This window comes from Palaemon carinicauda, chromosome 42 (assembly GCF_036898095.1).
Source record: "Palaemon carinicauda isolate YSFRI2023 chromosome 42, ASM3689809v2, whole genome shotgun sequence".
Lineage (NCBI taxonomy): Eukaryota > Metazoa > Arthropoda > Malacostraca > Decapoda > Palaemonidae > Palaemon > Palaemon carinicauda.
Window position 1 is genome coordinate 29,530,320 of NC_090766.1, and position 8,970 is coordinate 29,539,289.

Sequence of the window (8,970 nt, forward strand, 5' to 3'; positions counted from 1 at the left end):
AGTGGAACCTGGGAAACCCTACTACCACAAACGAGGATTCTTGGGGTCAGCCAGTCAAGAGTGCAAAGTGCCAACTTGTGCAACCAGGTCAACAGCCACCAAAGGGCAAAGGACAATCTTCAAAGGAGTGCAGGTACTACAACAGTGGCCACTTAGTTATTCCCCCATTCTTAGTTTAGACTAATTTTAACTTGAGTAAGGAACCTGGCAATTACATACTTCGGACTGTGTGCGGTGGGATTGTGTGTATATATTTTTTCGATATCATTTTTCGCTTTAGAGACTAGCACAGTCTCTGGGTCACATGAGCCACGTGTCCGACCCAATTTTGATTATTAACTATTGCAGACCACGTGTCTAATCAACCATTTTTCATCATTTTGAATTGCATTTCTTTTAATACCATTTTTGTGTTTGTTAAGATGTCCGTTTTCTTTTGATGTAAATTTGTGAAATAACTCAATATTAGGTTAATTAAACCTCCTTCGTATTTTTGCTCCCTCATTTATTTCAATGTACAAATTATGAATATTTGATCACGGGACAGAATACCCGATATTTGAAAGGAGTAAGCCTAAGTAAGTCTATAAGTGGTTTTAGCGAGGAACTTTGTATTAATATATCTGCTTCGAAGGTAAAGATCCATATCTTTAAACTTTTAAACTTTACTTTACATCACTGCTCCCATTTTTGGTTTTGTCTCTAATTACATTAACATAAGATACCTGTCCAGCATCTCACTGGGGTCACTGGGACGGAGCCGGAACAGAGCCTAAGAGTGAGATGACTATAGACCTGACAAAGCTAGAGTAGGCCAAAAATTACTTTTATTTCCACGTGTGGAGTTCCCCGGCCTCTGGACAGTAAAATTTTCCCCTTTTGTATTTAAGAGTGACGGTTAGTAAACTGTGGCAGTAAAGATATTAACAGAGTGATTGTGCTCAAAGTGTAAGTGCTCATTATCCTCCCCTGTTGATCTTTGTGTAACTGCCGTAGGGAGACTTTACTGGAGTAAGTTCCCACTCAAACATTAAAATAAATATTCTCCACACGAGTGGTCCTTCGAACCGGATCTTTACCTTTGACTTGTGAAGCATTGACATAATTAATCAGCTTGATTAAGCATACAGTAACTCGCTATATCACTTACCCATACGCACCAGCCAGTTTGTCGAATATGTAATGCCCAGACTTTAATTGGGAAGAGAAATTTGTAATTATTATGCTCTTTTTGTATTGACCACGTGTTTAAGGAAAGAACTATGTAACCAGGTTAATTTGTTACTTGAATGTTCTCTACAGAAAGACTAGAATTTGTCGTAGGAACTTCGCTTTGTCTCGGATCCGTTCACCCACGTGTTGTGGCGGAATCCACTTATAGCCAGAAAGTTCTAAGCTACTTGAACTAAGGTTTTTGTTGTTCAGACGCCCATGTTTACTGCTCAACTAGAGTACCAGTGTACTCGTTCTGTCAATTAATTTTGCTAATTTAGCATCTAATTTGTAACATTTTGTACCTTGAGCTACCTTCCTTTGTGTCGTTTACCTTACCTAACTAACCTTAACTTTTCTAACTAACGTTCCCTGTATACCTAGCACATGCCCTTGTCCTGCAGAGTGAATTGGGGCAACATAATTTTAAGTCTTCTTACAAGTAACGTAGAAACTTAATTTCACCAAGTCCGTTTCATTCCACGTGTTTGTTCCGAGATGGCGGATCTTGTTTACAACCCAAACTACGAGTGCGTAATAGTTTTCTACCGTACATAAATTACTGCGTGTAGCTCCATTTAATTTCTTTTAGCGAGGAGATTTTTGTATTGTCCTTTACGAGGATATTTTTTATTTTGTCCTTTAACGAGGATATTTTTGTTTGACCTCCACGTGAGGGAAATTTCATTTTTGTTTAGCCTCTACGTGAGTGCACTCTAATAATTAAATTGTTGCCTCGTGCGCCCATTTATTTTTTGAAATTTGCGGCTGCCTTAGTGTGCCTGCTATTGTGAAATTGTCACAATAGTATCAGCCTCGACCTGTTATTTTAACTTTTTAGCTTTCATAAGCCCATGTGCTTTCTCATATGCATTACTTTCAAGAAATTTAATTCAGTCATTTATCACCATGTGTGTATGTAGTTCCTTTTAGTAAAATTTTTGTCACGTGACCTAGGCATCGTCTGCTTTGTTGAGCCCGGTCAGTTTGAATTTCAAGTAAATTCATGAGTAACATATGTTTTTTTCCAATTAAACAATTTTCCCTCATCATGAGTAGCTTTCAATATTAATTTATCAAGCTTGCAAATTTGTAACGTTTCTTTTTCACATGCCTTTGAAAATTCAGTTATCCCTTGGTTTGCTTTACGAATCCGTTCATCAAACATGGTCATTCCAAGATGGCGGACTTCACCTGTAACGTAAACATCCCTCCACCGCCTAAGGCGGAAACGCTTAGCCCCGAGGAGATTAACGCTAGGCTTAAGGAACAGGAGTTGACATTCACCTTTGTTTGTGAGGAAGCAGACCTAGCACTTCATGCTCTCGCTTCAGTAGATTTTCCCAACATGGGTCCTGTAGCCGTAAATCATTTTAAAACTGAAATTAGTAACGTAAGAGACGAACTTTGTAATTACAAGAATTTTTGGAGACGTCATTACGACCATCCCATTGTTAAATTAAATTTTTGGGCTCAAGCCATGTCGTGCTGATGGAAGTTCCTTCATTAGTAGCTTCCTAGGTTATACGTGACTACAGTGATATATCCCAGAGAATTTACCGAAGGTACCCAGAATTCTAACTCCTGGAGTGAATATCCTTTAAAATTCTAAGAAGGGATATCGCGTAAGGACGTAATGGCACACCTCATAGCAATCTGCACCCCAGATAGAGTTTACGTTCGAGGAGGTGTGGCAAAAATAAAAGGGGGGCCCTTCAAAGGCCATCCCCGTTCCCTACTACTATCGATAGTACAACAGCGCCATCCCTACGATAGTGGCCATTCCTTTATTTGTAGCGATTTCGCTCGGTGGTATTTTCCGGTGATTGAATTTATTTCGATCGGTTAAAGGATTATTATTATGTTTTCTTCATCTTCTTCCGCCTTCGGAAAGTTGAGTATCGGGTCTTTACTTTGAATATGTTTTAGCTCTTGTTTCTCAATGATATGGAGTATTTATTGTGTTTCTAGAGCTAGGTCATTACTGGAGGCGCCATGGGCGCTGTCGTTCTTAGGCATGCGTTATTTAGTTAGCGGAACGACTTCCAGTTTTTAAATAGCCTTATTTAATTCTCGTAATTAATTAGCTATTTAGGCATATTCTTGTGAAGACGTGATTATATGCATAATTTTTTCATTTTTCCTCTGTCGATCGTATAGTTAGAGTTTCGGTGATTTAGGTAACCGAGACTCGTCTAGCTTAGTTAGGCTAACCTAGACACTGTCTATACGTTCGACATTCCCCGATTACCTTTGTGTTTTGTTTTCATTCCATTGGAGACTGATTCCTCCTGTAATGTTATGAAACTTCTCACGTCTCTTCGGAGACTTTAAGGTAATCCCTTTCCCTCTGAGTGTAGTCCCAGACTACAACCCTTATGGCCGTGCCTGAATATTATTCAGACATGGCTGACCTGGGGTTTGGTTTCTGCCTATCCCCTTAACCTTTGGTTGTGGATATACCAGCAGGTTTTGGGATTTGGTCAGAATCTCAGAGTATTTAGTCTTATGTCGTTGATCTTTCGACAGGGTGAGTTGGTTGGGGGATACCTTTACTCCCCTGCCGACAAGGTTACCGACAATGGAGGTTAGTCCTCCATAGTCGCTTTGGTTTTGGTAGTATACCAATTTCTCCTTGCGACTAAAGACTTGTCCTGTGCCACAGTTCCTTGGGCTGAAAGTAACCCCCTTTTAGCCTAAGATAACGTGGCACTGGAATCCTGTTTCTCTTTGTGGGAGGAGGCGCAGTGTCGCCCCCTCCCCTATTCAAGATGAGCCATTGATGGGGAACAGAAATGTTCCTACTATTATCTCCTTACCTTCTCCTACAGTTCAAAACCCTCCTGGAGGAGTATACCTGAGAGCTATAGAGCATACAGGTAGTAAGAAAGCTACGGCTCATCGAGTCCCAGGGAAGGCTATTTTGTGTTCACAAGAAGGACTCAAGAAGTCTCTGAGTCATTCTGAACCTGTCGCTACTCAACAAGTTCATAATAATCTGCAAGTTCTGAATGTTAATCCTTCTGAACATATGGACCTTGTTCCAACTAAGGGTGTTCGTAGTCTTGTCAGACCTGAAAGGTGTCCTCTGGAACCTTCCAGTCAACCACCCCCCTTCCTCCTGCCTAGGATTCATGTCACGGAGAGTAACATTCATCCTAGAATAGATACGTATCAGACTCACAGTCCTAAGTATCTTCATAGTGATGACCCGGTTCCTGGGACATCACAGATGCAAGATATGCTTCTGGAAGTCTCGACTTTCTCCAGCTCTAGGGTTTCGATGGCTAAAAAACCATCGAAGCCCTCAGTCACATTAGCCCCTTTTTCCCTCGGGAAGTTAAAAGGAGCTCGCGAGGTCTGTCAGGAGATTCAGCTAATTGATCAGATTCCCAAAATGCCAACAAGGAAAAGTGCTAAACTTTCCCCAGTTCGCAATAGTGACAGACCTAGTGCAAAGTGCACATCGGAAAGATGCGTTAAGAGCCTGGAGAAAACATGCATCAAACGCTTGAAGAGATAAAAAAAGACTGAGATCAGTCCCTCTTTAATCGCTTCTTTAACAAAAGTTAAAACACGAAAGTCCCAGGACTCTGCTGGTCCTTTCGTGGGCGGGGAAGCACCCTCCACACAGATCAGACTCCCTACGTCTGAGCTGGTACACCGAAGCGATATTAAGACGTCACAATCAAACGTCTCATACAGTCTTAGTGATGTTACCCATCCTTTTCCTAAAGGGATGGCACCTAACAGCAGTTCATTTACATTTGATCCACGATGTGACGGTGGATACTCTATCACAGTCCAAGGCGATAGAGTTGGAATGGTCCATGGACGCAGACATATTCCCTCCCAAATGGGAACAAGTCCCGGAACTGCAGTTCGACCTCTTCATCACGAGCGTCTTCAAGAAACTACCTCGCTAAATAGCCCCATACGAGGTTCCTCTAATGGGTCTGATAGACTAGATGAGGCCGGTCATAGCTCCGATCCTAGGTATATTTCCGAAGGTTCAGAAATTAACTGCCTTCGGTTTATCACAGAGAATCCAAACCCTTCATTTCATGAATTTCTTGCTCTAGCGGTTAGAAAAATGGTTTGGGATCTCAGAAGGCAATATAGGATTCTTAGAAGAATACAAGGCTAAGTCTACTAAAAGACAATATGAGTCTTCCTGGAAGAAGTGGGTGGAGTTTGTTAAATCAAAAGGACCAAAAGAAATTTCTATGAAGTTCTGTCTGTCCTTCTTTGTCCACCTTCATAGCCAGGGGTTGGCGGCCAATACGATAAATACGTGCAAATCGGCCTTGACTAGACCTCTCCTATATGCCTTCCAAGTGTATCTGGCAAATGAAATCTTTAACAAGATTCCGAAAGCATGTGCTAGACTTAGACCTGCAGCACCACCAAAGCCCATCTCTTGGTCTTTGGACAAGGTCTTACATTATGCCTCATCGGTGAACAATGAAGATTGTTCTCTTAAGGATCTAACCCAAAAGGTTATTTTCCTGTTCGCAATAGCCTCTGGGGCTAGAGTTAGTGAAATAGTGGCTCTATCGAGAGATGGGGGCCACATCCAGTTCACAGATTTAGGAGAACTCAATCTCTTCCCTGATCCATCATTTCTCGCTAAAAACGAGCTACCCACTAAGAGGTGGGGTCCCTGGAGAATCTGTCCTTTGAAGGAAGATGTCGCTCTATGTCCTGTAGAGTGTCTAAAGGTCTATCTTCGTAGAACTTCAGACTTCAGGGGAGGCCAGCTCTTTAGAGGAGAAACTTCGGGATCAAATTTATCTTTAAATCAACTAAGGGCAAAGCTCACCTACTTTATTCGTAGAGCGGATCCGGACAGTACTCCCGCAGGTCATGATCCGAGAAAGATTGCTTCATCACTGAACTTCTTTCAGTACATGGACTTTGAGCGTCTTCGTTCATACACTGGATGGAAATCATCCAGGGTGTTTTACAAACACTACGCTAAACAAGTGCATGAACTGAAACACTTTGTAGTGGCGGCAGGTAGTGTTTTAAAACCTGCCCCCTAATTTTTTGTGATACATTTTTTGGTTTGGGTCCTCACTTGTCCTCGGACATGTTCTGGATAGGAATCATCCAGGATGTTCTACAAACACTATGCTTTGCTAGTCCATGATCTGAAGCAATATGTGGTGACGTCAGGTATTTTATTTACTCTGCCGTTTATTCTACGATGAACAGATAATTGACTGGGACTGTCAATTAAGGGGAGAGGAAGTCATCCTTTTTAAGTATGCCTTCTTTTATTTATGTGTTACCATGGTAGCACTAGCTCTGTTCTAAAATCCCAGGTGTGGAATTATACAGATAGCTCTAGTGCCGGTGTACGAAGTACATAGGGCAGTTAATGGTAACCAGTACAGGTTTTATGAAGAGCGGTTATCTTTTACCTTCTCTTCAATATAAGAGTGGCATTTCTTGACTTCATTCCTTCAAGAAAGAAATACGATTCCTGTACTTGTTCCAGGTATAATCCCATTGTCAAACTACATTCGTTTTGCTAACTATCTCTTGTAGTCATTTATTTAAAATAAATGTCTATTTGAATGTAGTGCGTCCATCTTCGCCAGACAATTGTATCTATACATGCCAGACTTTTTATTTGCTTAGAATGCATCCTTCACATTTGTATGCATCTAAGGTTAGACATAAGCGACACTGATGTCTTTTTGACCAAATATACAACTTGAGACTATTTGTATATTCAGTGGATACTTAAGTTGGTCATACTATTTATGTTAACCTTGAAATCCCTTTTCAACTGTCTAGATGACTCTTCCCTGTAGGAGGCAGGAAGCACTAACATTGTTTATGATTAGTGATGATGACATATAACGGTACTGTCACAAGTCTCATATTGTCAGTATGACCATTGAAAAGGTTGATATAAGGTTTAGGCACTGACGGAAAATCCACAGATACATTAATGCTCTGGTATGCTTCCATCAGCACGACATGGCTTGAGCCCAAAAAACAGATTTTGAGCCAAGCGAAAAATCTATTTTTGGGTGAGATAGCCATGTCGTCCTGATGGACCCACCCATCTCTTCTGCAGAAGAGATCTTCAGTTCCCTCCCGTAAGTACTGTATCTGTAACAGAATATGCTCAATGCTACAAGGAATGGCCACTATCGTAGGGATGGCGCTGTTGTACTATCGATAGTAGTAGGGAACGGGGATGGCCTTTGAAGGGCCCCCCTTTTATTTTTGCCACACCTCCTCGAACGTAAACTCTATCTGGGGTGCAGATTGCTATGAGGTGTGCCATTACGTCCTTACGCGACATCCCTTCTTAGAATTTTAAGGGATATTCGCTCCAGGAGTTAGAATTCTGGGTACCTTCGGTAAATTCTCTGGGATATATCACTGTAGTCACATATAACCTAGGAAGCTACTAATGAAGGAACTTCCATCAGGACAACATGGCTATGTCACCCAAAAATAGATTTTTCGCTTCGCTCAAAATCCATTCATCACGTCCTTGCTGCCTGCTCAAGTAAAGTTAAAATTGCTTTCAATAGCCTAATGGCTCATCCCAATTTAATAATTAAACCTAATCAGTCTTCTCCTTCGAGGGTAACACCTTCAGTGGCACGTCCCTTTGCAAATGCTATTAATGTTCCCCTAATTGATACTTCTAACGTCTCAGCAGTCAAGCACATTGTTCCTACTTTTGCATCAACTCCCCAACCTGTTCAATCGTCACATTTCAATGCTATGTTGCCAACACGGCATACGATTAGTGAGTTTATATCAGTCCCACATGCTCCGTCCTCATCTCCATACCTTCAGCCGCCCGCGTTTGATCGCCCTCAACCCCCTTTGTCTTTGCCGCCGGTGACAGTCCATCCCGGAGGAAATACCATTCATTGTCTCACCATGGACCCCCCTAGTGGCAGCGCAAATACTTGCCGTGTGCTTGAAGGCCAGCAGAGGCCTGTACCGGTAGACTCATTCATTAAATCTGTACCATCCCACAGACCAGTGCTCACGTTGCCTGACTGTCCAGTTCTTAAGCCCGTAACTTCCGCTCCAACCCGTGTTGACGCTAAAACATCCCCGTCAGAATTTGAAACCTGGTCTCAGAACGAGCCGCGTGATCGCAAAGTTAAGACTTTAGCAGTCAAAAGGGAACCCTTTGCACTGACGGCGGATTTAGCGAAGGTCACGCATGTAGACCTAGCACCGAAGCTTAGAGCCTGTTTACAATTCACCTTGCTTGAGGATAACGGTACATTGAATGTAATTCATTATTTTCATTCAGTTTTATATGGCGCAACTGTAAGCCTTTATCATTATTGCCAAGTCATTCAGCAATATTTTCCAGGTCAATCCCATGCTTTAACCTCCAAGCATAAATTTAGTTATTTCCTTGACAATTTGCCACGTTGTTACTATAATCCCCCTGACATCCTTCAGCTCATTCTGAATATAAATTTCACTTTTAATGTTCCCCTTTCCAACGTTTCCCTTAAAACCGACATCCAAGACTTTCACTGTCAGAAATACGATGTCCCCATGGACCTAGTTCGTCTCGATTTATCATTCAGGCTAAATCAACTTTTCACCTTTAAACGCCAAGAAGGAAGTAACTTTTCTCCTTTTGTCAGGCGACGAATACAAGGTTTTCAATACGCCAGTAATTTTCTTTGTAAAAACGTTTTATGTAAAACGTTAGGTGTCAGACTTGGATTGGGATTCACCCCCATAATCTTTTAATTT